The sequence below is a fragment of the Pinus tabuliformis genome, chromosome 9, assembly GCF_031772625.1.
Source record: "Pinus tabuliformis cultivar Carrire ecotype Pingquan chromosome 9, CPIR1, whole genome shotgun sequence".
In the NCBI taxonomy this organism is placed as follows: domain Eukaryota; kingdom Viridiplantae; phylum Streptophyta; class Pinopsida; order Pinales; family Pinaceae; genus Pinus; species Pinus tabuliformis.
In genome coordinates, this window is record NC_142307.1 from 1,530,303,985 (window position 1) to 1,530,330,756 (window position 26,772).

The 26,772-nt window shown below is 34.7% G+C and overlaps 1 pseudogene; it reads left to right on the top strand.

Moving 5' to 3' along the window:
• Window positions 1–870: 870 nt before the first annotated feature.
• LOC149154433 (C4-beta,C20-epoxidase-like) lies at window positions 871–26,772 on the top strand (annotated as a pseudogene).

Sequence of the window (26,772 nt, forward strand, 5' to 3'; positions counted from 1 at the left end):
GGCCCCTTGATGAGATTTCCTCCCCGCTCTTTTCAAGGGCCTCTCAGATGTTTCATCTTTCGATGATCCCGATGTCTCAGGCATCTTATTTCTTGTCATATCTACATAGGAAGGGGAACTAGAGGCACCTTTTGGGGTTTGGACTGGTTCCTCTTGCTTTTTGCTTTCTTCCATGTTGTTTTCCTGTTTTTCATTCTCTTTATCTACTAGATCTTGGTGTTCTTCTAGTGTACTGAGACTATCAAAGGGGATGGTTGATATGTCTACTATTGGAGGGACTAAACTTCCTTCTGCTTGTGGTTCTGGAGGTTCAACCCTCCCAGTGGAGGCGGCTTTCCCTTTATTCTTGTTGCTTTACTTGGTTGGTTTTGATTTCTGGACCTGAGTCCATTGGTTTCCCTTCTCTTTCTCAACTACATCCTTTGATTTCCTTTTACAATGCTTGGCAAAGTGATTGTAGCCATGGCAGTGTCTACATTTAAATGGTAGTTTCTTGTAATCTAGCACTTGTATGTGTGACCAATCAGCCACCGTGAGTTTAATGGCTTCAGGGAGACCTCCCTCCAAGTCTACTTCTACACAAATTCTACCACAGGAATACTGGTCTCTTCTTTCTGCTCGGTCGATGTATTTGGCTAGCTTGTTACCTATGATTTCCAAGGATTTAGGGTTCCAGAAGTGAAGAGGAAGGTGGGGCAGTCTCACCCAGACCGGAACGGTTGAGGGCACATCCTAGATTGAGTTGAAGTCTGGAGTCCATTTGTTCAGATATAGTCCCTGAGACCCCATGAAATATGGCTTGTTTTTGAATATTAGGTTTTTGTCTTCTGCTGCTTTGAATACAAATGCAAAGAAACCTTTGCCGACGAAATGGCTTTTTATTCCTTCTTTGACGAGGGGATGCCAGTTCCTTTGACCCAAGCTTCTATCGCTTTTAGCGAGGGTCATAAACCTGTGAACTGACCGATAAGTCCTCTTTTTGCTAGGTTTAAAGCAGCTTTGCAAGGCTCTTCAATAGGCAGAGCAATTGTGGGGATAGTTGGCATTTTTTCACAAACTTCTATTGGTTTTCAGACACTGGCCTTTTGTTGCAAGCTGCAACCAGATCCCTGAAAGCTGCTAGCTCTGGTGGAAAGGGAGTTTCCTTTCCGCGACCGCCTCCCGGGGCCATGGCTCTGACGCTTCCCACAGTCTCAAGGTTGAGTGTGTCTCTTTGCGCGCTCCCCTAGCTTCCCCCTATCGGAAGGAGGCTGCCCCAGGCTCCCGCTAACTGGTTCCTCTCGAGAGGTCTGCTTCATGCTCCTACTTTGCTCCTGTGGTATTTAGCTCTTAACCAAGGTACAACTTTTACCATGGTTTATTAATGTTACAATTTCAATACATTTTCTATGTCCACTATAAATGCATTTCACAATTGTTATGAAGACATTAGAAAAAAAGAAACAGCGTTGATGCTTAACCGAGGGATTACTACTTCCAATGCAATAAGACCAAAATATGAAGAAATGCTTTCCCATACATTAAATATAGAGGCAATAACATTGACATTGTGTAGTTACACTCTGACGCAGGAGGTTGTACTAGAAGAAAAGTGAGAGGAGTTGTCTACCGAGGCGGAGGAATTGCCTGGACAACCAAAAGTGGCCGGAATCCGGGCAAAAAAATTTAAAAAAATCTTGTAGAGGCAGTGTTTGAATCGTGTTTTTTATGGTATAAATGGATTCAACACCATCAAAAACATCTATGACACCTAAGATTTTGAAGTTTAACAACTATAACTTGGATTTACAAAAATCCTTGCTAGATTTTCTCTAAATATGACTGGAATTTCCATAACTTTTCGAGCAATTCCTCTGGCTAGTTAGACTATGGCAAAGTGAGTAAGAAATTGACTTTGATTTTGCTGTAGAATATTAATATATATTTGAAATGTGTAGTTGAATTACTATGACTTTTTTATTTTCATATATATATATATATATATATATATATATATATACTTTCAATTTTGGTAGATATTTTGGTGAGAAATTTTCTGTAAATTTTCTAATTTATATTCGAGTAATATTAAAAAAAAAAGATTCAAAACATTAAATTTATTCATATATTTAAAAACGTATTTTAAATAATCCAAAATTTACTATTTAATAAAAATAAAATTTAAATTTAAAATAAAAAGAAAACATCAAATAAATTATACTTATTTGAAATAAAACTATAAAAAATAGTATTTACATTTATCCCAAAAAAAATTGAGTTGTCAAAAGACATGTATCCAAAGTAAGTAGTGCATAGCAGCTAAAGATAACAAAAAAATAATGATTGTTACAAGAGTGTGAAAAGAAAATATGAAAGCTCTACTTTCATTTCCTCCTCATTTGTTCAATGTGGAAACCACCTAGAGAAATGGAGAAGCTTGGTTCATGAACCTAAATTTGGTAGGTGATATGGTGTAAAGTTTTTTTTTACCATTTCAAAATTATACTGACATAAAATATGAACCACCATACAAATCAATCATTAAATTTCATTATATCATGGGCAGAAAAGTAGAAAATGAATCTAGGGGAGAGAATTCTAATTATTCTTTTAAACTACTTAAAATAAATTTAATTAACATAATAATAAATAATAAATGTTATTTACCATAAATATCTTCAATGCATAAAAAAAATATTCCCTTAATTTATATATTTAAATATTTTTTTATTAAATTATAAATTTATATAATTAATATTTTCAAAAAAATATAATTAAATAATTTAAAGTAAATAAAATATTTTATATGAAAAGTTTGAATACATGAAAATGATTCATTTTATACAAAATTGTAATATAGATAGATAGATATGATGATGATGATGATGATGATGATGATGATAGTGGTTAATATCCACTAAGACCAAATTGGTCTATCCGACCTATAATTTTCTTAGTTTTAATTGTCTGGCTCCTCGTCTTTCTTGGCAAGATTGGCGTTGTAGCTTTCTTTTTTTCTCTATGTTGTTCCAACTTCCTTTATCTTGCATGTCCTTCATCTCTTCTGGTTCATAGGACATTGGTGTCTTAGCTTCACGATCTATTGTGTTCGTCCTTTTGAAGATAGTCGGAGAAGAAGTTTGGTCTAGGAGATCTACTTTGCTATTAAATGAAGATTTATTTTTTTACTGTATTCGAATCCTCATAACTGTTGATGCTTGAGGGGTTGTCGAGTTCACTTTTTTGTTGTTGTGCGAGGCTTTCTCCCTGCTTGTCTTGAGAGTTGTTTCTTTCTTGCCTGATTTCTTATGATTCAAAGTTTTCTCTAAAGCATTCTTCTTTGATGGCAGTGTAGTGTTCTTTTTGTGCTCCTTCCCACCATGTAGATATGTGGTTGTTTTTTCTAGCAGAATTCTTCTAGGAGGCTTTTGGGCAATTTTTGGCTAGATGGCCTGTCTCAAGGCAGGATCGACATCGGAAGAGAACACTTTCATAATCGAGTTTTTGGTTCCACACATAGTCTTTACTTGTTAGGTTTATTTCAGCTGGTAATCCGATGCTAAAATCCATTTCCACATAGATCGTGCATAGGTGGTTCTCGCATATTCATCTATTTCTGGGCACTTGCAATAAAATTTCCCAATTGCATTTCCAATGGTTTTTACTGAGGAGATATTATAGAGATGCAAGGGTAGGCTTGGCAATCTCACCCAAACTGGTGCTGAGGTTATGACTGTTGTTGAGGGATCGAATGATGGGTTCCATGGCTTCATGAATAGGTCTAAGTTTTCCCAAAACCAAGGGCCGAAATCTAGAATATATTGTCTGCTTTCAGGATTTTCAAAATCTACTATAAAGAAACCCCTAGCACAGGGGTAGATATTAATTTCATCAAAAATGATAGGCTTCCATACCTCCGAGATCCAATTGTGGAGAGCTGTCAACCGCGGCCAAAAACCATTGAACGAGCAGATTAGGGCACTTTCAGAAAACTTCAAAGCCTCATTGAGTGAGGCCTGGACCACCTGGACAGTGGGAGCTGGGACTTCACTGACGATATGGGCAGAAGCTTGCCCTCCTGAAGTGGACAGAACTGAGCCAGCAACTATTTTCGTGAAGATGGAAACCATATTTTACTTGCCCGTAGAACCCAACCACAGAGAAATAAGGCAGAAGATTAGATCTTGATCTAGCCGCAGAAGATTGAACAGAAGATTAGATCTAGACCCCAGCCGCAGATATTAAATTTAAAGTAGACAATATTTAATTTGAAAAGTTTGAATACTATACAAAATTGTAATATATATATATATATATATATATATATATATATATATATATATATATATATATATATATAGATATATATATTAAAGTAGACAAAATATTTTACATGAAAAGTTTGAATACATGAAAATGATTCATCTTATACAAAATTGTAAGATATACATATATATAAAATAAATTTTAAAGTAGAAAAAATATTTTATATAAAAAATTTGAATACTATACAAAATTGTATTATATATCTATATATATATTTTAAAGTAGACAAAATATTTTATATGAAAAGTTTGAATACATGAAAATGATTCATGTTATACAAATATATATATATATATATATATACTTTTATATTTTAAAGTAGACAGAATATTTTATATGAAAAGTTTGAATACATAAAAATGATTCATGTTATAAACTTTGAGAAGAAATCATAATTCCAATAAGCTAGGTTGGTAGTGATGTTATGCTCACATATATTTAGATTTGTCGACAAATTTCATGTTTTATTTTTTATCAACGAAACAATAAATGATTTATTTTTCTAATGGCAAAGATAATTGTTACAATTTAATATAACTAATGTGTAAAAATTACTAAGGAGATGACAAGTATGCAATTTAAATATAACGAACTGATTTTTAAATCAAATATATGGTAATACTTCTATTGCAAATATTTTTAAAAGACTTTATGATTTATGTTTACATGTAATTATTAAGGTTATAAATATTTGCAATAAGTGATGATTACATTTAAATACAAAGCGTAAATATTCATGGGTAATATAAATAAAATATTTTTTTATTTAGAAATATTATGAGAATCAACATGTGAGTAGGCATGTTATTTTGTTTTCAAATAATTGTTTAAGTGGTTGGAGTTTTAGGTAGTGGACAAGTAAATGTAGCAGTTGTTATAGTTATAATTTTTCATGATTTTCCAAAATTTTAGGAGGAATAGTATGAAAAAGGAAGAAGCTGACACTAAAAAGTAAGATGTTGCTAGAGTCTGCAAGGGGAAGAAGGAATAATATCATTAGATAATGATAAGTTATTAGCAGTAACGAAGCCTAACGCTCAAGGGGGATTGTTGTTGTTGAAATTCGTTTGTTAGGAGGAATGTCGTGGTTCCTACAGTGTTTCACAGTGTTCATATTATCTAGATAAGTAAAAAAGTTTTACTGAAGTAGTATTGTTATCAGTGAAATTTAGTATGATATTGTTTGCATCAAGAATGAATGATGAATAGGATATATAGAGAACATAGGAAGGAAATACATACAGTATGTGATATTAAACATTTAACAATTCTCATAAATGTATGTAGCTTTTGACCTTAAATCAAATATGAAAACATGTACTTTCTTCATAACAAACATAGTAAAAAAGTGAGTATCGGTTATTATGGGGAATAGAGCATAGTCAAGAATAAATATAGTCTTTATGAATGGTAGAAATATTATAAGTGATTTGTTTTCCTACAAACTATCATATATTCTTACAGAAAGATCTAAGTTGGTTTAGTGCTTTTGTAAGCTAGTATGGAGGTATAAACTCCATCCAATTTTTAAGTACAAGCAATGCCCATTTGATATGGAAACCACTCTCAGAAGTTAGTTATAGAATTTGTTTACATACATATTCTAAAACTACCCTCTATACAAATTTGCAGAGAAAGACTTTATCTCTGGCCAAGAGCTTAAAGGATGAATTATCAAAGGAAACAGAGACACTAAGGGGTACAAGGAGTATCTATTATCAAACGTAAATTATTGAGTCGACTAAAAGAAAACAATCATGTATACACTGGTTGAAAAGCACGTTGAAATATCTATAGAATCATAAATATTTACAAATACTACATGCATATTTATAGAAGAAATGTACTCAAAAGTTTGTTTAATATATATTTAAACAAAGCAAAATTTTGGGTTTGGAAACCTGAATCACATATTAATAAGTATAGAGTACTTTAGTGTTTGAATACTCCAAAATGAGTTTCTTAGGCATACTCTAGATTCAAACTAAGTAAATTATTTTGGGACAAATAATTAAACTATGAAAATCAAACCCTTAAGCTAACAATATAACTCAAGACTGAGTATACATATAAAAACCCTATACAATAAAATCTCTAAAGAGGTGGTGTGTCCAACTTTAGATTGGTGTTATCCTCTGTATTATATAAATACATGTAAAAGAGAAAGTGGCGTTAAGAGGAAATATTACCTAAGTAGATAAAGTCAATGTATTACGTTGACAAAACCTAAATTAGGTTCTGGGAACAAACATGTCACAAACAAAATGAGAAGATCTTATCAGTACCCTTTTTATATCCTAAAAACCTTAAAATAGACCTCTAAACCAAAACAATGTCGAAAAGTTAGTCGAGGGGGAGAATATGGCTATCCAGGTGATAGAGGTTCGAAACTTTGGGGGATTTACACCCTTATTTTTGTTTCGAAGCACCCAATTCTGGAAACAAATGTTATTCTTGTAGAGAATTTGAGCTAAATATATAAGAAGAAATCTTCTAAAACCCCCTTGAAAAAATTCTTAATTAGCAACATAACTTTGAGAAACCATGGAAGGATCGGTAAAAACAAGAAAAACTCATATCTCCCTCAAAAACTCTGCCTCAGAAATGCCTAAAAAAAAACAGTTGATCTACCTCAAAAGGTAACTTGAATCTACTTTAATAATTCTACAAGGATGACATCATAGTCTGATTTAAACTTCTACAAGAATGAATTCAAGATCTGCTCCAAACTTCTACAAGAATAACTTCAATATCTGCTCCAAACTTCTACAAGAATAACTTCAAGATCGGCTCCAAACTTCTATAAGAATAACTTCAAGATACACTCCAAACTTATACAAAAATAAATTCAATATATGCTCTAAAGTTATAAAATAATGATGCCAAAAATAACTTCGAAAACTATGCGAAAATCCTTTTAAAATGTGTCAAAATTCCATCCACATATAGCCTTCGAAATTTGGCCTCTCCTCACTTCCGGTTCATGAGATATGAACCCCATAAACACTTATTTTCTTTGCTTGTTTCAACAAATCAAATTTTTCCTTCAGTGAAATTCTAAAATGCCTCCTCCTCACACCTATATATAGTTCGTTCGTGATTTAGACTAGGCTGATGTGTCCATTTGCTAGATTGGCTTGTGCAACTGGAAAAATGTATGGTGACTGTTCAAAAAATATTTTCTCCTCAACCATGAGGAGTTAGAGGGAGTTCCATATATTGTTGGAAATTTCGTGGAATAAGCTTTCCAACCATGTATGATATACTTTCATTTTAGCTAGGTAAATGGAGTAAAAATGCATTCAAAGATAGAGTATAGAAATGGAGCATCAAAAATCCAAAAATCATTTCTCTTCAACTGTGAGGAGTTAGAGGGAGTGCCATATACCATTGGAAAATTTTTAATGAGGGCTACATGATGATATCATCTTTCCTTCAATGTTATTTGGCATTGACCACCTTTTCCTTGATTTTATTTTGACAGATAGTTTTTCATTTGAGGGCTTAAACCCTTTTCCCCTTTAGGGCTTCTTGGACTATTATCACATGCTTTGATCATCCCAAAGTTAGGGAATGCTCTCTAATATTACTGCTTTGACATCAATGATAACATTACTCAACAAAGCACCATTCACCCTTTGAAATCAATGATAAATTTCATCCAACAGTACGTTCAACTTTCCCTCTTCACCATTTGATTACCTTAATTAATCTGAGTTGTCCATCTATGACTTCATCACAGGGATAGTTTAGGATCATGGCTGCATGAATAGCACGTATACAAGGGTCCCATACATAATGAACTCCAAGCGTTACATGTGGTATAGAAAGGGGGACGAGAAATGGCCTAGAAATATTTTTTTTAAATGTATCTCAAGTATAGAAAGGGTCATGAGCTATGGCAAAGTGGTTAACAGATGATACTAAATAAGGACTTGACAAATAAGCAAGGCACATGCATGATATTTTGGATAGACAAGAATCATTTAATTTGGTGGAACCCAAGGTTGAGAATTCGAATCCAACTCTTTCTATGTGTGTGTGTGTGTGTGTCTGTGTCTATAAATGTCACTCTTTATAGTTAGGTATAGAGGTATGATAGTAAGAATGATCCTAAGTACATGATTTTTGATCAAGAGGCACATAAAAGATATTCATAGAGATATATTTTATGTAACCTTAAGAAAGTTTTGTTATATCAACATGTCTCAATGTTTATAACCAAGTGACAGTAAGAAGCCACAAAAGATAAAGATTTTCTAAAGTAGTAAATACATTTGTGTAATAAGAGAATAGAATTTATTAAAAATTAACACTTGTTCTACATTATGCCAATGTGATCAAGTCAATATTGGATTAGGTAATGTGTGTGTGTGTGTGTGTAAATTGGAGGAACATTACAAGTGGCATCACAATTATACATTATAGCATTAAGGCCTATGAACCAGATCCAAGATAGAATTTAATAGAGTAAATGTTTTTTCTTACATAATAAGGAGGAAAGTAAAGAACAATAATGACATAACCATTATCAAGGCCTCCTGATCGAGAAAAAATTTAGACACAACCATATGGGGATCCATCATCACATAGAGTAGAATTGTTAGAGATTGGGGGATGTATGAAAGCAGAACCAACAAGAATTAGAGTAGATAATGAAACATTGTTGAAGCCTAGTACCAGTTAGGAGAGACTCATAAAAATTATAACCAAAAAACCAAATCATTGTTGAAAATGCAGCAAGAAAATCTCAGTTTTACTTTGGCTTGGTCAAACTAGAGAAAATTCGAATCTCTATTTTAGTAGAAATATTGGAGGTAGTTAATTGAGGTGGCATGGCACTTGTCACTTAATTAACTCATTTAATTCAAGTTAGGGAAGCTTGTTTTTAGTTCAGTATGATTGATTGCTAATTTGTAGAAATATTTTTCAGTTAAATCAAGTTATGATCGGTTAAACTAGTTGTAATTATTAGAGGAACTAGTGAAAGTCAAGTTGTAGAAGTGCAATTTCAACCACACTCAATGAGCAACCAATTAATTAATCAATCAGACCAAAATATTGATGCATATAGAGAATTCGAGCTACCCCATTGAGATGGATATTCCAAGACAGTGTACTATCAGTTGTAGACTATTCCCATGTGTACAGGTGTTGCATGCAGTCAAAGGAAGAGCCTAGAGGAATTGTGCAATCCAATTGTAGGAATTTTCATAATAATAGGGGCTAATTTCCTCAAGGAACAATGCAAGGAAATAGGAGCTTAGAGGGTTTGAAAATTGGCTAAGTGTTGACCAAAGTCAGTCTGTTAGGCAGAGAGATAGACTATACACTTGCAGGTTGTGCTAAGGCTTGAGCAAGCATGATCTGAATTTGATTTTTAGTTAATGCTATGCTAGTATCATTACCAAATATTAAATTTTCTTTTTTGGTTTTCTTATCCATAGAGAGTTTATACATGAGCATGTGATTATCAATTTATCTAACTTGATGAAATTTAGTTTTTTGCATGAACTTAAAAGCATGAATTTAAATGGCTGAATAGCAACATATAAAAACACAACAAGCACAAATAACAAATATCAATACATAATTTTTTGTTGAAGGAGTTCATCCCTCCTGGGCTACATCTCCTTGGTCCAACTTCATATAGTGGACCTTTGTATTAGCTTCAATAGTGATTAAATTATTGTTACATGAATCCAATGTTCTTGGTACCTATTCCAATGAAGTTAAAATGTTCAAATCTATTAGAAATGACTATTGTTTTACTCAATTTGGTTACCAACTGCTCTGGGAATGGCCTCCAACACCTCGTGGTCCTAAGCTTCAAAAATATTCAAGTGAACAAAAACAAATGTAGATGATCTATTCTACCTTTGAAAACTACTTCGATGAGTTTAAAACATTCAAATATATCATAAATGACCTCCAACACCTGGTGGCCCTAGGCTTCAAAATATTCAAGTGAACAAAAACACTTGTTGATGACCTCTGCTACATCTGAAACCTACTTAAATGAATTCCCAAAATTCCAATTAGCCAAAAATGACTATTCATTTTCGAAATTTGGTTGAGAATTGAGTAAGTTATGGCTCAAACAGTTTTTCCTAGAAAACCTCCTCTAAATCGCGAGAACTACCAATTAAGTCCACCAAGTTTCGCGGCGGTTCTGGATTTAGTGGCCCTGCTATAAATTCCGCCAACTTAATTACAAATTAATTAAATGATAAACTAATTAGTGGCATACTAATCCCACTTATAAGTTCGCACCTAGCTCCTGGTTCAGGTGCTTGGTCACATGGGGTGGGGGCTGGCCTCGGGGGGCTTTCTTTTTACCAAACTTGCAGAAGCTCTAACTTTTGCATACAATGTCAGTTTTTCAAACTGTTTGCAGTGTTGCAAAGATGGAGATGAAATCTATCCATTCATTCAGGTCTGAAGCAATTATGATCACTTTAATTTTTTAGCTAAAACATTGATCCCTGATCATTCCTCCCCACTAGAAGCCTTTTGGACCCGAAAAACTCTCTTGATCACTGATTATGTTGATGAGGGGACTGTTCCCTCATCCTTCCAGTCTTTATCCATTGAAATTTTCCTAATTTCATCATTTGGAGCTTTTCATAAAAAGTAAAATTTTTCCTTGATCCCTACGACCATCTATTGTTGTCTTTGACACTGTCATGCTACAATATTTCGGATTTGCAGAACAACAACCTAATTTTGCAGAAAACATATTCTTCCTACCTTGGTCAAAAATCAAAGGGAACTTGGAATCTTTCTCACCTTGCACTTTTTCTCTATGGCAATTTTTTGTTGTTTTTACCTTGTACTTGAGTCGACTCTTGCCCAAGTTTCTTCGCCATTGTAATGTGCCTTTTGGAAACCAACAATGAACATTTGTGAAACCCATGACTTCTTTGCCAAACTTCTTTGTCCTCTTCTCTTTGACCTTTACAACTTCTTGCACTAGCACCTTGTTTCTGACACTGCTCAACACCAATGTTGGTTCCTGCAAATGTTTTTCACCTTCTTTCAAAGGAAACCTGCTATCATTCTGAAACAACTCATTACAAATATAAGCATATTTATGAAAAGTTTGTTTCAGAACATCTCTTTGTTTGATCATCAACAATGTCAAGTTATGACTTGCATTCACTAGCCTCTTCATTTGCCCTGCATTAACTAAAGAAATATTTAGTTTCTTGCGATGAGCTCTCACAATATACTTCACCCCATATTTAAGCAAATGATATTTGTGCTCATAGTGATGAAACACCACTTTCATGTCATAGAAATATGGACTTCCCAAGATAATTCCAGAAATATCAATTGGAACCACATCTAACTCGACTTCATCAACAAAGTTTGCAGTAATAACAAATCTAAAAATGCATTTCCTTGAAACCTGTAAATTGGCATCCTTAACTATCCAAGCCAAAGGGTATGGTTTATGATGTGGTACGGTTTCAAGTTTAAGCTCTTTAACTAAGTCTTCTGAAATTAGGTTTGCTTGTGATCCACTATCAAAGAGTGCATCAATTTTGGTATGATTTGAGATTACTCTAACAGTGAAAAACTCTTCCCTTTTTTCTTCTTTTGGAGTGTTGTTGTGACTATTTGAGGGACTAGTACTTTCAACATGTTGACCTTTCAGATCCATGGCTTTAATTTTTGTCTCGTATCCTTGATCTTACCCTAAGTCTTCTTCAGCTATAGCAACAGTTTTTCCCTTCTCTTTGGCTTTCAATCTATCTGGTTTTAATTTTGGATGAAGTTGCCAACAATGGTCTTCATCATGGCCAGTCTTTGAACAGTTTTTGCATGTGAGTTTTTCCTTCTCTTTTTTGATACTTGCATTCTTCTTTCCCTTCCATTTTCCTCCCTTCTCTTTTCCCTTACCCTCACTTTCATCTTTCTCCTCTATGTTTTGTTTTCCCCTTGCCTCAAGATGCATAGCTTGCACACATACTTCATCTAAGTTGCTTGGGTTAAACATAAGGATTGTATGCTGCAAATAGGAATGTAAACCTCCAATATATTTCAAGAGTGTGTCTTGTGAATTCAAGTTTATTCCCAACAATAAATCCTTTTACCTAAATTCTTGTGTATAATCTTGGACTGTTTGGCCTTTAAGCTGCCTAAAATTCTGCCAACTTATAATGGCTTTTTTCATATAAGCTAAAGGATAAAATTATCTTTTAATTGCATAAACAAATTCAACCCAAGAAATGGATATCTTACCATGGATTCGCATTTCCTCTTGAGTTTCTTCTTCCCACCAAATTAGTGCAGCTCTTTCTAGCCTCAGTGAAGCCAATTGGATATTTATGTCATCTTCTTGAAGGTTCTAAATTATACAGTATACCTCCAACTGTCGAATCCAATTGTCCAACTTTTCTACATTCACTTCATTGTACGTGGGAAGTTCGAATTTTTTGTCCAATTTCAGTAATGGAGTTTTTCCTTTTGGGGTTTTGGAATGAGTATGGGTAGTGATGGTTGTGGAAGATGATGTTGTGTGAGATGGTGAAGATCATGAGGAAGATGATAAGGATGGTGGAGATGGAGGTGGCTTTCCACTATTCCCTTTGAAATCCTTATTTTCATCTTTTTTTTCCTCTGAGCTTCCTTCTCCATGTGGAGGTTTAGAACTCTCTCCAACCATTCTAGTGTTCCTCTCTTCATAGAGGACTTGAACCATCTTAGTCAAAGTGTAGAAATATTTCTTGAATTCTTCCTCTTCTGAAGAGGGACCTTCATGCTCTCTTTCTCCAGACATAATGGCTATGGATTCAAGCTCAAAAATTTATATTGATTGTACCTCTTCAATCACTTCAGCCTCTTGTGCAATCTGTGACTCTTTTATCTCAACTGATGGAGATGGAACTTGAGGTGATTCAGGTGTTTCCTTGAGTGGTCTTTTGGGTGAGGATTGTGCTTTCTCATCCTTTTTCCTTCTTGTCCTAATCTCAGGACTAGCTATCCATATTTTCCATTCTCCTCTCTACAACTTCAACCTTGTAGTCATAACGACAATTGCAACTATCAAACCCTTCAAGAAAATCAAGAAAGCAACCTTGTGCTATGATACCAACTTGATTTGAATTTAATTTCTAGTGAATGCTATGCTAGTATCATTTCCAAATATAAAATTTTCTTTGCTTTGGTTTGCTTATCCATAGAGATTTTATCCATGAGCATGTGATTGTCAATTCATCTAACTTGGTGAAATTTAGTGTTTTGCATGAACTTAAAAGCATGAATTTAAATGGCTAAACAGAAGCATATAAAAACATAGCAAGCACAAATAATAGATCTCAATACACAAATTTTTGTTGAAGGAGTTCACCCCTACTGGGCTACATCTCCTTGGTCCAGTGTCATAGTGTGGACCTTTGTATTAGCTTCAATAGTGCTAAAATGGTGGCTACATGAATCCAATGCTCTTGGTACCTATTCCAATGAGTTTAAAGCATTCAAAACTATCAAAATTACTATTTGTTTACTCAATTTAGTTACCAACTGCTCTGGGAATGGCCTTAAACACCTGGTGGCCCTAGGCTTCAAACATCTTCAAGTGAAAAAGAAACACCTATATATGACCTCTTCTGCCTATGAAACATGATCCAATGAGTTTAACACATTCAAATCTATCAAAAATGACTATTTTTTTACTCAATTTGGTTACTAGTTGCTTTGGGAATGACCTTCAACACCTGGTGGCCCTAGGCTTCAAAAATATTCAAGTGAACAAAAACACTTGTAGATGACTTCCTCTGCCTCTGAAACCTGCTCCAATGAACTTCCAACTTGCCAATTAGCCAAAAATACTATTTATTTTCGAAATTTGGTTGATAATTGGTAAGTTATGGCTCAAATAGTTTTTCCCAGAAAACCTCCTCTAAATCTGGAGAACTGCCAGTTAAGTCCACGAAGTTTGGTGGCGATTCCAAATTTAGTGGCTCCACCATAAATTCCGCCAACTTAATTATGACTTAATTAATGGCAAAGTGATTAGTGGCACACTAATCCCGCTTAATAGTTGGCCCCTAGCTCCTGGTTCAGGCGCTTGGTCACATGGGGCGGGGGCTGGCCCCGGGGGGCTTTCTTTTTACCAAACTTGCAGAAGCTCTAACTTTTCCATACAATGTCGATTTTTTGAACCGTTTGCAGTGTTGGAAAGTTGGAGATGAACTGTATCCATTCATTCATGTCTGAAGTAATTATGATCACTTTAATGTTTTAGCTAAAACATTGATCCCTGATCAAAGCATATGTATTCATATTTATTCTTTGATTAATGCAATAAAGATAGGAAGGGTTTTTGAGCAGTTTCTTTCCCCTAGATAAATCTTTGTGCATGTGTGATGTTTTCTTTTGCATGTCAATGATTTGTGTTCTAAGTTGTGAATTAATGTCTACAAAGTAGTAGAGTAGCTTCGAGTCTTGTGATTTAGTAAATTTCATGAGCAATTTCAAATGTACATCATAATTCCTACATGGTATCAGAGATGGATTCACAACAAAAGAAGAAATTTCAAGTTGTTACTCAGAAGTTCGATTTTGTAGATTAGCGTGGAAAGTTTTCTTTAGGACTGAAAAGATGATTTCAATAGACTAAGGCTAGATTATGCCTTGGAAGGCACCTCAAATTGTGTTGCATTAAAGGGCCGCATTGAGGCAGTATTAGATGGCAATGGGTTACTAGAATACATCAAGACAGATGTTTCAAAACCTCAAGCATCTTATGCTCAGAACCTTGCTGAGTGGAAGAATGATGTGGCCAAGTTGAGGAGAATAATCTTGGAGGGAGTACGAGATCATACTATCTCGAATCTCTACAGAAAATAAATTTGGTTCCCAATGTGGAAAGCATTAATAGAATTATTCAAGAATAGTAGTCACCATAAGAAGTTGCACTCAAGGATAAACTTTGAAGTATCAAGATGGAGAAGAATGACACAATTCCACAGTATCTGAGCAAGTTACATAGTGTCGTGATGAACTTGGTAGGGTTAGTGTCAATGTCCCTGAAGAAGACTTGATAACTCTAGACCTTTTGGGCCTTCCCAAGAGCTAGCATAACCATCAAGATTTAGTGAATGGGAGGGATAAAATAGAAAGTTTGGAGCGCTTATCGTCCGACTTGGTGCAGGAGGAAATAAGGTAGAATACCAAAGATTGGACTTCATCCAAGAGCGAGGATAAAGAAAACTTTGCATTGGCTAGAAAGGAAAAGAAGGATCATCATCTATATGCCAAATTTAGTAAATATGAGTTTTACCAAGATCGGATTCAGTATTTGGGGCATTTGATATCTAAAGTGCGAATCATGGTAGACCTTGAAAAAGTCAAGGCTATTATCTATTGCCATATTCCTAAAGATATACCTAACATGAGATCTGTGATGAGAATTATATGTTATTAACATAGGATCACTGAAGGTTTCTCTAAGTTTTCCTACCTTATAACATCCTTACAAAAGAAATGAGTTAGATTTATCTATACCCAAAAGTGTCAATAAGGCTTTGATCGGTTGAAATATCTGTTAATCATAGCTCCCAATCTTAAGGCTTTTTTTTCCCAATAAAGATTATACAATGTGTAAATATGCTTGTTTGGAGGGATTAGGTGGAGTGTTAATGAAAGATAACCATGTTATATCTTATGAGTCTAGGAAGCTAAAGGAGCATGAAAAGAATTATGTTTTGTATGACCTAGAGTTAGTTGCGGTAATGCATGCTTTAAAAATGTGGTGACACTATCTTTTGGGTAATAAATTCACATTAATAATTGATTATATTAGCCTGAAATATTTATTTAGCCAACCATATTTAAATTCAATGAAAACAAGGTGGATGGCTTTCCTTAATGAATTGATTTTTGAAATCAAACACATCAAGAGAAAAGAAAATAAAATTGCAGATGCATTGAGAAAAAGTTTAAATAAGATTTATGTGATCTCTACTAGAAATAGTAAAGCAATTATTAATGAATAGATTAGGACTACAACCATAGAAGATCAAGAATACTAAATTGATAAATGAAACTGGCCTAATAGAACATATTTTTCTTTGGATAGTGATGGTTTCTTGACTTTCAAAAACAACATTTATATCCCAAATGTGCACATAATTAAACAATTGATCCTAGATGAACATTATAAGAGGCCCTCTTCAATTCATCTAGGCTATCAAAAAATTATCAGAACACTTATGAAAGTTTTTTATTGGCCATGAATGAAAAAAAAAGTGGCTAAACGTAGAAATTATTGTGTAGATTCAATACTAATGAAATTTGCTAAATCACAAGACATGAAGCTACTCTAGTAATCTTTGGAAGTTAATTCACCATAGAGAACAAGACTCATAGACATGAAAAAGGAAACATAACATATGCACATAAATATATCTAGGGGAAAGAAACTTCTCAAACCCCCTTACTATCTATATTGTATTAATTATAGAATAGAGAAGAAATACATACGCTTTCTCAAGCTTGAGCACACCCTGCAACTGTATTGTCTATCTGTCTGCATGACTGATTGACTTTGGGCAACACTTAGCCAATTTTTAAGCCCTCCAAGCTCCTAATTCCTTGCATTGTTCCCTTGGGAATTAGGCCCCTATTTAATAGGAATTTTCCACATCTGGATTGCGCAATTACTTTAGGTCAATTCTCTCACTACATGCACTACCTATACAGCTTGGAATAGTTTACAACCAATAGTACATTTCCCTTGAACTCCAATCCCAACTGGGTAACTCAGATTATCTACATGCATGAGTTAATTTGGGTTGATTTATTAGTTATCTAGATGATCACTTAGTGTGGTTGATGTTCCACTTCCAAAACTTGACCTTCCACTAGTTCCTCCATCAGTTAGAATTAGAATTCACTGTAATAGCATGCATGGAAAACACTATTATGGAGAGTGTGTGGTACCTTGATTCCAGTTCCTCGTTCCATATGATAGGGTGCAAGGAGTTTTTCAGTAGCATGGAGGAGAAGGATATCGAGATGCATGTTGAATTGGGGGATGACGGGAGGTAGAGTGCTACAGAAATTGGTATTGTCACCTTTGAGAGGGAGGAAGCCTCCCCCCTTTATATTTTTTCATTAAATTTGATCTCCAGTTTTTATACCTGTTAATATAAAAACCCTTTACCCCGTATTCATCCCCCAATATATTATGTCATTTTTTCGTCAATACATATCCCCCAATATGAATGCACATGGTATGGTATTTATCCCCTAGTGAAGCCCTCATGTTCACCTCAAAGATTTTATGTTTGTACCTAGGCTAAAGAAGAACTTGATCTCTATAGCAGTATTGGAGGATAGAGGTTATGATGTTATTTTCAGTAAAGGGAGATCCGTTTTGAGGCACATAGTTACCGGGAAGGTGAAGCAGATTGGAATTTGAGTCAAAAACCTATACAAACTTGAGGTGGGAGAATGTGTTGCATTGAGAAGCAAGGCAGAAAAGGTGCAGAGTCGAGATGTTGTAGAACTTTGGCACAGGAGATTGGGTCATCTACACCATGGTGCCTTAAAAATCATGTAGTAAATTAGCATCGGTATCCGTAAAGGATCCCCTAACCAATAGGATCTTTGCAAGGGTTGCACAAAGAGGAAATATGTCAAATCTGCATTCTATGGCCAAGATAGCAGAGAAGATGTAATCCTAGAGTGAATCCACTCTAATGTTTGTGGACCTTTTTCTACAACCTCGATAAGAAAATAAGTACTATGTTATTTTATTGAAAATTTCTCTAGAAAATGTTGGATCTTCTTCATGCAGAAGGAGGAGGAATTTTTCTCAAAATTTGTTGAATTCAATGCATTAGTTGAGAAGGAGAAGAGGAGGAATATGAAGGCTCTGAGGAGCGAAAATGGAGGTTAATTTGTTTTGAATGTCTTCAAGGATTTATGTGCCAAAGAAGGTATTTGAAGAGAGATGATAGCACCCCATAACCCAAAGCAGAATGGGGTAGATGAGAGGAAGAACAAGAGCATATTGGGAGCAGCAAGAGACATGTTGCATGATAATGGGCCACCATTGCATCTATGGTTAGAAGCATGCAACACAACAGTCTACTTGCAGAACTGGAGTCACCATAGAATACTTGGCATGATCACACTAGAGGAAGCTTTCTCTGGGGGAAAGCCTAATGTGACTCATTTCAAAAAAATTTGAGCCTCATTTTATTGTCACGCCTCCAAGGATTTGAGAAAGAAACTTGAGCCTACAACAAAGTAGGGATTTTTTGTAGGATACGTCAAAACTCCACACAATTACCAGGTGTATTTAACTTCACTGAGGATGATAGTTGTGAGGAGAGATGTCAAGTTCGATGTGGAGAAGGCTATGTGATGCTCTTTGGAATGAGAGTTAGGTATCCCACCAAAGCAGGAGCTTCTAGCTCCAAAGGGGGAGCCTTAGGATTATCTTTAGAAGGTTTTGGAGTAGCCACATGCAGTGGAGCAGAAAGGAGGCAGAGTGGAGGTACCACTCAACCAGAATCTTCCATAGAGAGGAGAAAGAGAACCAGAGAAGATGATAGATTACTACAAGATGTTAGGGAGAATGTGGGAGCCACTACATCATAGCGCAAACAAAGGAGGTAACCTGATAGGTAGACTAAGTACATGGCTCTCATGAAAGAGTTCATTGAGACAGAGTTGTCTTCATTTTAGGAAGCAGTTTCTCAACCTATTTGGGTTGATGCCATGGTGGAATAATACAAATTCATCATGAAGAATAGTGTATGGGAGATGGTGTTGATACCAAAAGGGAGATCAGTGGTTTGTTCCAAATGGATATATAAAGTGAAACATGCGGTTCATAGGAGCATCGAGAAGTGCAAGACGAAATTTGTGGACAAAGGATTCTCTCAAGTAGAGGGAGTGGACTATGGGGAAAATTTTACACCAGTTGCAAGATATTCCTCAATTAGATCCATTCTAGCATTGGTTGCACAGATGGGGTGGAAAATACAAGAGATGGATATGAAGACCGCCTTTCTCAATGGTGTTGTTGAGGAGGAAATTTACATAGAGAAGCCAGAAGGATTTGAGACATATGATCGAGAGTCAAATGTGTGTAGACTCAGGAGAGCATTGTATGGTCTTAAACAGATTCCCCAAGCATGGTACACTCAGATCGATAGTTATCTTAGTGGATTGGTCTTCACCAAAAGTGAAGCAAATGTGAACCTCTGTCACATTGTGGTAGATGATAAGTTGATTATTCTTGTTTTTTATATTGATAATTTAATATTGAGAGGTGATGAGCAGTTGATCCGCTCTTGCAAGGGAATTTGAGATGAAAGACATCGGCTTAATGCATTACTTCCTCGGGCTAGAAGTATGGCAAGGTGATCGTGAATTGTTTGTGTCTTAGGGGAAGTATGCATCTGAAACACTTCAGATATTTCACATGGATAATTATAAGCCCATGGACACAACTTTGGCTACAAACTTAAGGAAGGAGAATTCTAATTCAGGTGAAGAAGTTCATATGCTACCATTTACAGGCAGCTTGTAAGGTCTTTGATTTATCTTATGAACAGAAATATGACATGTGTTATGTAGTAAACCATCTTAGTCAAGCTATGATGAGGCCTACCAAGTTGTATTGGAAGGCTGCAAAGCATGTGTTATGGTACCTCAGAGGCACTACCGAGCATGGATTATGGTACAAGAGGACATAGAGAGTGAAGCTCCAAGGATTCATCAATGTAGGTTGGGCAGGGAGTCCATCAGACAAGAAAATTACTTCAGGTGTTATCTTCAGTGTTGGGTCCGAAATTATTTCCAAGTACAGCAGGAAGCAGAGGTTAGTGGCACTCAGCTCAGCAGATGATGAATAAATGGTTTCAAATCAAGAAACATGTGAGGCCATATGGATGAGAAAAATACTTGTGGGTATTTTCAGTCAAGAGATGGATCTGATAGTGATGTATTGTGATAATTATAGTTGCATTAAGCTCTTTGAGAATCTGTTATTTCATGACAAGTACAAGCACATTGATATCTAGTATCATCATTTGTGGGACTGTGTGCAGAGGATAATTATGTTTCTATAGTACATTCCAACTGAAGGGAAAGATGCTAACATCTTGACAAAGGCACTTTCAAGAGGTAAATTTGAATTCCATAGGTACACGATAGGGGTGGTGAAAAATCCCTTTCTTACTAAGAGGGAGTGTTAAAAAATGTAGCAAGGAATACTCAATTTGGCTTTAGCCTTATTTAAATTGAGTAAATCAAAATTCCACATCAACATGACAACTTGGAGGTAGTTAACTAGTGTGACATGGCTCTTTTCACTTAGTTAGCTTAGTAAATTCAAGTTAGGGGCTTGGGGTCTAGTTATGCATGTGTTGATTACTAAAATTTAGCAATCTAGTTAAGTTATTTTTAGTTGAATTCATTTAACTGACCTCTAACTATTGATAGAATCAGTTTAAGGTCAGTTGTGTAGTGGAACAACAGTCTAATTCATAGATCTATCAGTTAACTCATCAATCATCCCAAAATATTTAATGCATTCATGGAATTCGAATTCCTCAGCTGAAGTGGAGATGACAAGGCCGTGTAACATGCGTTGCATACTAGTTTGAGTGTATAGTTGTTGCATGCAGTTAGAAGATCAATACTTGGGAATTGCGCAAGAAAGTAGGAGGAAATTCCTATCTTTTAGGAGTTAATTTCCTCTAGAATTGCGCAAGAAAATAGGAGGCTAGATCAGCAGATAATTGTCTAAGTGTTGGCCAGAGTTTATCATTCAATAGAGAGAAAAAATATTTTTTTGCGAGTTGTGCTCAGATTTGGAGCAAGCAATTGTAATAGTTTCTTTATTCAACTGATTAATGGAAAGAGGCTTGAGGAGTTTTTCCAAGTTGGCTTACCCTAGAAATCACTGTGTACTTGTGGTTTTGCTTGTTGCATGTCTATCCATGTTGTTCTATATTGTGATTTCCATTTTGTGGATCAGTAAAATAGAATTGTCTCTTGTTTTTTAGTTGAAATCTTGAGCAATTTGCAATTTCTATCAAAACTTATATATAAATATATAACTATTTTTGCGTTAACATAGAGTTGCCATATGGTATTTAAAAAATAATAATAATAACAAAAAAAATTATTTTATTACCACCCATAAATAAAATATTTGGATGTCCATACTAAATAACAAACATTTATAACAATGGTATATAGAGATATAAAATTAACTGAAAAAAGAAGAATAAAAACATATATTTTCAAGTATGGGGAAGATTTGTAATTCTTTTAGTTTAAAAAATATCTCAATGTAAGCCTTACATAAAAAATTTGAATATCGATGTTAAGTAAAATATTTCGATATTAACATCATATGAAACTCATCTAGTTCTTAATATGAAGTTTATATGTGGCATTTAAATATATTGATGCTAAAAAGAATTCTAATATTGTTATTAAAAAAATATTTTAGTATGCATGGTTAAATAAAATATTTTAGTATTATACATATAGAGACTTCCCAACATGAGGGAGATTTGTATTTAAAAATATATTAATACCATAAAATAATTTAATGTGGACGATGTAGGCCATATATAAAATATTTCAATGCTCTTTACATAAATCATACATATTTGAATATAAAGAAATTGAAAATGAAGGAGATATGTAATTCCTTCCATTTCAACATAGAAATTATTCATGATTGGTACAAAATATATATTGAAAACCAACATAAATTCATCTTAACCCTAAATTTATCAAGCACCTAGAGGAGCCAAATCTGTTGAGATGAAAACATCTCTTAATTTTTGTACTCAAAAACTGGCCTTCACCTCACTAGATTTGATCCATCTTAACACATCATAAAGTTGTTGTTAAAGTAAGGGGATATAGATAGAGAGATATGTTAGTGTAAGGGAGACTTGTACTTAAAATATATTAATAACAAAATAATATTTCAATGTCAACGATGTATATATTATATATGCTCGGCATGGAGTTTATACATGATTCACACATACACATATAGAGAACCATTATAAATGCATCTTAACCCTAGATTTATAGGCAACCAAAAGAATCAAATCTCTTGAGATACAAATATTTTTTAAGTTTTACACTACAAAAGTGATTTACACTTTGAAAGATTTGATTATTATTATTACTACTATTTTATAACTAAAAAATATTATATTTGTAATACCATCATATTATGAGTATATTTAAAAATATGAGATAGCCATTGCTTATAGATAATAACTTAAGATACATATTATATAATGTTCTTATATATCAATTTCCTAATAAATTTGATATCTAACAATTTTATTTTTTTTATTAAATATAACATTTAAATTTTAAATATTAATAAGTGATTTATTAATCCTAATATCAAACCTTTTCATCTAAAAATGATGATAAAAATATTTCAAACATGTTTTATTTTAATCACATACATCAACCCTCTGATTAAATAATTTACCATTTAATTTAAGCTCATTTAAAAACGCCTACCACTAATAACAAAATTACACCTTTTAAACTTTTATGTAATCTATATAAATATCACTATTACATTACACTTTTTTAGCTTTTATGTAACCTATATAAATATCATTATTAATAATATTATATATTTTTTTAATTTTTTATTGCACTGAAAGGCACACACTACACCAAAAGGCACCATACTGAGAAGCACCCACTGCACTAAAAAGCACTATACAATTCAGTACGAGGGAGATGTTGTCATCTCTCATTATATTTTAACATAATAAAATACTATTTATATTGACAAATAAAAAAAAATACTAATAACGAATATATATATATATATATATATATATATATATATATATATATATATATATATATATATATATATATATATATATATATATATATATAACTGGTTTTTAAATCGTAAAATTGAAATTGACAAAATGAATGTCAATTTTTAATTTCTTCAAGTGAATATTCCAAAATCTATCCATGAAGTAGAAATGTCGACTTGAAAAAATAGGGTAACTGAATGCGAATTTGTTCATTTGTTTCCTTCCTTTAATCCAATTGTTCAACGCTTCAATCCTTCGTTTGTTGTGAACCCAAAACTAATTTTGAAGCACGGAATTAGATCTCCCAGTTATCAATCTTGCTGCCCTTCACTGGAAATCCAAAGCAGAAAGCGATGAGCAACAAGTGAGGGGAAGCGATGAAGAGCTTCAAAATTTGAGGGACGCTTGCCAACAATTGGGGTTTTTCCATGTGATCAACCATGGAATCAACCCAACTCTTATTGGAACAGTAGATTCCATTGCTCGGGATATGTTTTCACTGCCAACTGATATCAAAGAAAAGGCCATTTTACCAACTTTCTTTACTGGTTATATCCAGTCGGAGATACGTCCCATGGGAAAAGAATCGGTGCCTGAGAGCATGATTCTTCCCAATGACCATATACTCCATCAAGTCTCTTCCAAGTTGTGGCCCCAAGGAAATCATAAATTTTGGTATGTTTTTGAAACACTGATTTTCCTTTCTTTTTTCTTCAAATTATGTAATTTTGATCATTAGCTATATATAGATTATATAATACTAATATAATTTCATTTTAACTTAGATAGGGAGGAGATTGAGACTTACTAGGTTTTAGATAGACAGTCATCTATTAAAGTATTTTTTTGATGTGAAGTCACTAATTCAATTTCTTGCCCACTCCCATCAGGCTGATATATTGAACATGATAAAGATTTTAGAAAAATCTAAATAATTAGGATGTTTTGTTGAGCTGGTGATTTGTTTTGTTCATTTTATCTGATAATTTGTTTCGATGAAACCAGCATATCCAAAAATATAAAAGGCGAGTTGAGGGAGTTGTCACATGAGATCCTAAAACTCATTATTTCTAGTTTGGGTGGCGACGTCTCTAAACACTACAGATCAGACCCCTTCGAAAATTGTGAATTCAAAATCCGCATGAATTTCTATCATAATAACAAAAACCTGGAAGCAACAACTAAGGATCATCAGATATTCTATGAAGCTCATACAGACATTGTTTGCCTTACTATTCTGTACCAAGATGATGTCGGTGGTCTTCAGATCCAAACAAAGGAAGGAGAGTGGGTCAATCCAAAGCCCTTGCCTGGATCCTTTGCTCTTAATATCGGCGACTGTCTACAGATCAAACACTGCAACACATATTTCTTTGAAAATTAGTAATATGTTTGAGAAGTAAAATACAATATAATTGAATGATGTTTGTAAATGGAAGATGTGGTGATGACTCACTTCAAAAGCTAAGGTGGGTGCCTTCGTGGCAACTGGCCCACGTGATCCCTTCCCGCGCTTGTAAACAACTGGGGTTTTTGGTGAGGTTTTAATGGAGCATTAACTCCGCCACCTTTTTGAGGTTGTCTTGGTCACCGTGTTATGGTTCTATGGCGCGGGTTTTGGTTGTAGCTTGGGTTATTTTTGCTGCTGGTTTCGCTTTGCTCCTCTGTGCCCTTACCTGGTTCCTTCCGCCCGACGGTAATGGCTCTCTGCCTCCACTGTCTTTTGGTTCTAGCCTCAGCTTTGGTTCTATGTTACTGGGTAATGTTAAGATGTTGTATCGAAGAGTTTGGTGGCTGCTTCTTGCGTGGTTTTTCGAAACAATGTTGGGCTTTGTGGCCGTCCTGGGTATGCAGTGATTTCTCTGTAATTTTAGTTGGTTTGCTGCACTTCTGGTTTGTCTCTGCTGCATTTGACTATGTTTATGGTGCACATTCTTGTCAGGTCCTCAGCCCGACTTCCCTGGCGACAGTTCGGCTCTAACACAAGGTAACCTCTCTGCTCCGATTTCAGGCTCCCTCTTTGCTTTTCTTCTGCTAACAATTCTGCTCCTTGTGAGCAGCTGGGGTTTCGTGGCTCTGTGGCCATGGCTCGAACATTATTGTTCTTGGTGGTGGTTTGCAGTTTCTAGTGGTTCGGCTCACCTTAAGGGCTATCACTGTTTGGTGTGCTGTTGGTCCTGGGTTCGACTATGGAACCTACTCTCCACTTCAGGTAACCTTCAGGGTACTCATCTTTACCCTTCTCTTGGTTTATTCTCCATATAACTGGTTATGCTGCCTCTCTAATCGTTGTCTCTTGACTATGCAGGTAATTTTCTCCTTTGTTGTGGTGGCAAGGGTTTGGTCCTTGACGGTTACTGTTTCTTCGCTCTTCCATTCTGGTCTCCACTTGAACCGGGTAGGGTCCTTCCTATTTATCTTATACAGTCCTGTAGGTTGTTTTTGTAGAGACGAAGTCTCGTTTTTGTTGGTCCTCAGTTCTGTCTGTCTGTCGAAAGTTCTAGGTCATTAGTTGGTCGTTGGTGACCGTGGCTCTGCTGAGATTTTGGTTGTGAATTTGAATGCAATTTTGTGTACAGTTTGGTTCTGGTTGTTGAGCGTGGTCCCATCTCTGTTTGTTTAGTCGGTCCTGGGTCACAAGAACCCTTCTTGGTATTTAATGGAAATATCTGAGGACTGTTTGGAAATTGTATATCTTTTTTTTGGAAGGCACTATGCCTTATGCTCTAAACCTGTGTTGGGTTACTGGATGCTGTCTCTGAACTATAACAAATATTTATGCAATGTATGTATATATATTTATAGAAATGATAAATCTTCTACTTGTAAGAATTTCAATGATTTGCTTTCGTGAAGTACTTGAATGAATTCTCTTACAATGTTTAGTTGCTTTGACCTGATGCATAGTTTTGTTAGCAGTGCCTCAATAATGTAGTTAATTTCGTGCACAGTACCAGACTATAGTCACTCATAATAACAATTGTTTGATACCTAAAATGCTTCTCTTTACTGTTTTAAAATATTCTGTCAGAGTTTACATTCTTTGGTTTCTATTCTTCTTTGTTGGCAGCAACCCTTTGCTCATCTTTTGATTGTGTATTTAAGCTGTTGGTAGCCTCATTCAGTTGAGGAACCACCTGTAGTCGCAATTTGCAATTACATTCCCTTTTTTTGTTATTCAAGTATTAATTTATTTAAGACTATTCCCTAATATATTTACTCTCAAAAAATAAAAAGTAACGACATTGACTGTGACAGCCTTCTTGAAAAGAAATAACAATAAAAGTAAACTGAAAAGTAAATTAAAAAAAAAAAAAAAAAATCTTAAAAAAGCATGTCCTGCTGTCGCCTCCCTAATTGGATGCTCCTGCATCATGTGGAGTAATTGCAAATACCGCAGTACAGAACACCGTGTGGTGTATGGGGGATGTAAACCGAGGAGGCTGTCAATTTCCTTCTTTATGTTTGTGCAAGACAAAGTTGAAATAACGCTCCTCAACAATTGATTGATCACAAAAACCCTTGCGTGTACAGAGCATTTACATTCAAAGAACTAAGGGTATACTTCAAGAACGTTGGGTCAAGTTTGGGCGGAAGTGATGCTTATTTCTGA